The sequence below is a fragment of the Arachis ipaensis genome, chromosome B6 (genome assembly GCF_059453495.1).
Source record: "Arachis ipaensis isolate K30076 ecotype BB chromosome B6, ASM5945349v1, whole genome shotgun sequence".
In the NCBI taxonomy this organism is placed as follows: Eukaryota; Viridiplantae; Streptophyta; class Magnoliopsida; order Fabales; family Fabaceae; genus Arachis; species Arachis ipaensis.
Window position 1 is genome coordinate 24,171,231 of NC_142441.1, and position 3,630 is coordinate 24,174,860.

The following is a 3,630-nucleotide window of genomic DNA, read 5'->3' on the forward strand; positions in this document are numbered from 1 at the left end:
TGATAAGTTTATTTTTTTAAGTATTGAATTTTGTCTAATGTATATAATAATTTATTAATTATTAAAAAATTTTAAATAAAACTTAAATTAACGATAAATTAATACTTGATTTATTAGAATGAAAAATACTTGAAAAAAAACAAAATTCTAAATCAATAATAAAAATGTGTATACTAATTTAATGTAGGATATAAAAATAGTATAGAAGCCAATGAACAGTAATGAATCAATTATTATTCGTGCCAAGTCAGCATGTGGCTGCGGGCATGCCCACGTGGCATTCTACTATTTTGATTGGCCAAACTGTTTCAGTTCATTTCATGAGGGGAATATCATTTTCGATCAACGTCACTTCTTAAGGGCCCCACAAATAGTATTTGTATGTTATTATAATATTTTGATCACCCAATTTTCTAACATTTAAATTAGAAATAAATCATTAAAAATAGACTTAAATTATTTTTTTGGTAAAAATATTTTTAAATTTTGTTATTAATAAAAACATGTTTAAAATATTTTTAAAAAATAACAAAAATATACACTCATAAACAGGACGGACCAAGTATATAGGAAGGGAGGCACTTGCCCTCATTAAAATAAAAAAAAATAATTCTATATAAATATATATATTTGTTTTTAATATAATTATATTTTTGTCCTCACAAAAATTTATAAAATTTTGTCTTGAGTTTTATGTTAAAAATAATTTTTTATTTAATTTAATATGTAACAATATTTATTTTGTTAAATTTGATTTAATATAAAAATAAAAAACAAGTAAATAAAGTAACTCAATAAAAAATTAATGAATAGTGTTAATATAATTTTTAAAATAATTAATTAATTAATTACCAAACTAAAATTTAATTTTCTAAATATAAGTAAAATTATCAATTTTTTTTTTAAAAATGAGTTGAAATAAAAAAATAATATCTATCTATTAATTAATATTTTTTATTTTAAAATTCTATAATATTTTTTAATTTTATCTCTTAAATAATCTTGCTTGTAACAACTATTTTAGATTAAAAAATATTTTATGTCATAAATATTATAACAAATAAACTTTTTAATTCAATGGGTGGTAATTAATATTTGAAAATTATAATGAGTAGTAGAACAATTATTTAAAAGTATAGAAGTTAATTTTGATATGTTAAAATATGTATATTTTTTTTACATAATCATTTAATTATATTTATTCTCTTAGATAATTATTTATGTGATGAATCCCAATGAGTAATAGCTCAAATGGCATAGTCTCTCTATACTCAATTAAGAGGTTGTGGGTTCGAGTCTCCTATCTTTGATAAAAAAAAAAATTATTTACGTGATGAATGTAAAAAGTTATATTTTTTAATTATAATACATAATTAAATAGATACATAAAATTTTTAATCTGACAGTGTATCAAAATTAAATTAAAAAATATATAAAAAATTTAATTATTTAAAAAAGAGATAAAAATAATTATAAATTAAGTTTCTATTATTTTATATAAACATACTTTTTATATAAAGGTTTAATTTTTTTTTTGTATTTACTATTTATATATAAATCTAGTTTCAAATTATAAATACTAGCATATCAATAAGCGCTAATGTACCAACTAATTCACTTTTTTATTATTAAATGTGTATAAAATTAAATAAAAATAAACATTTTATAATGACAAGTTAGTTAGATATTTTTATCCCCACTCCTAAAATTTTCTGGATCCGTCACTACTCATAAATTAAAACATTTTATATTAACAAAAAATAGTGATGCTACAAATTAAACTTTCTACATGCATGACAAACAGGGCAGAGTCTCTCATTGGTGAAAGAGGATCATTGTCTCCCCTAAATTTTAATTTTTTTTAATAAATTATGTGTAAATTTTAGTTTAGTATTTTTTAAATTTTTTATTTTAATCTCTTTATATTAAAAAATTAAACTTAGACTTCTTCTCAAATTTTATACTAATTCCGCCTCTAATAACAAATAAGATTTTGGCATCGGTAATTAAATCATGTCACACTTTTTTATTAACAGAACATGTGAAAGGTGATCGAGCTGGTTGTAGAACAAGGGAGTGACTCAAGAGTAAACATTGAAAGAGAGAAATTTTCTGCAGTCTTTTCTTACTTTGGCAGAGAAGACACAGAGCAAAATAAAATTGGTTGATCAAAATTATCTTTCTGATCTTACACTGCAGGTATATATACATTGGATAGAGCTATCACTTAGAGGATTAGGTTATAGTCTAAACTAATTCAGTTAGGGAACCTAGCAATCAGTTCTCACGTGTTGGGTTAGTTACAAGTCACACCAGAAGAGAGAAGAAAAAGAAAATAGTTAGCCAGCTAATTAAGCTTTGATCATATGGGTTAAGTCACACCCTCCCTCAAGCTAGGCGTGTGAATGTCCAAGAGCCGAAGCTTGCTATGACATGCCGAGAACAGCTTTGGACTCAAAGCTTTTGTAAGGATATCCGCTGTTTGCTCTGTAGTTCTAATGGGCAGCAATTTTGTTACATTCTCCTTCGATTTGTCGTGCACAATGTGGCAATCTACCTCTATGTGCTTCGTTCTTTCGTGGAAGACAGAGTTGGCTGCGATATGCAGAGCTGCTTGGCTATCACAGTATATGGCTATTGGTTTTGCCAAGTTTAGTTTCAGTTCCTTTGTTATGAAGGTTATCCACTGAGCTTCACAAGTAGCCCCTGCCAGGGCTCTATACTCTGCTTCTGCTGAAGAGCGTGCTACCACGTTTTGTTTCTTGCTTTTCCATGTGATCAAGCTTGTTCCTAAAAAGAAACAATAGCCAGATACTGATCTTCGAGAATCTGGGCATGCTGCCCAATCACTATCTGAGTACCCTGTCACTTCAAGGTCTGACTTTGTAGAGAAAAATAGTCCTTGAGCTGGTGCAGACTTTAGGTAACGCAGCACTCTCAATCCTGCATCAAAATGCTTGTCAGTGGGGCATTCGAGGAATTGGCTTAGCTTTCCTACTGCATAGCTTATTTCTGGTCTTGTATTTGCTAAGTAGAGTAGTCTCCCTATTAGCTTTCTATACTCAGTGTTGTTGGCAAGTGGTGTTCCCGTTGATTTAGAGAGTTGTGTTGAGTAATCCATGGGTGTTGTGGCCCCTTTGCTGCTAGCATTCCATAGTCCTCTAAAAGTTCCAAACAATACTTTCGTTGATACATGGTAATGCCCTCCCTGCTTCTTGCAAATTCGATGCCAAGAAAATATTTTAATTCACCAATGTCTTTAATCTAAAATAGTTGATGGAGATGCTTCTTCACAGACTTTATCTCATTCATGTTGTTTCCTGCTAGCACAAGATCGTCGACGTAAACTAATATGGCAGTGAATGAATTAGTTGTACCTTTAGTGAAAAGACAATCATCATGTCTAGACTGTGAGTATCCATAGGCTGTGAGGGTAGATGCCAATTTTGTGTGCCATTGGCGACTGGCTTGCTTGAGACCGTAAAGAGAGCGCGTAAGTTTGCAAACTAAAGAAGGATCCGAGACATGAAGGCCAGGTGGAACGCGCATGTATACATCTTCAGGGAGGTCGCTGTGGAGAAACGCCGTATTTACATCAAGCTGGTGTACAATCCAGCATTTTGCAGCAGC

At 29.3% G+C, this 3,630-nt stretch overlaps 1 pseudogene; it reads right to left on the reverse strand.

Annotated features, from left to right (window-relative positions):
* Nucleotides 1-2,371: 2,371 nt before the first annotated feature.
* LOC148554899 (secreted RxLR effector protein 161 pseudogene) lies at nt 2,372-3,121 on the reverse strand (annotated as a pseudogene).
* Between the last annotated feature and the right edge of the window lie 509 nt (nt 3,122-3,630).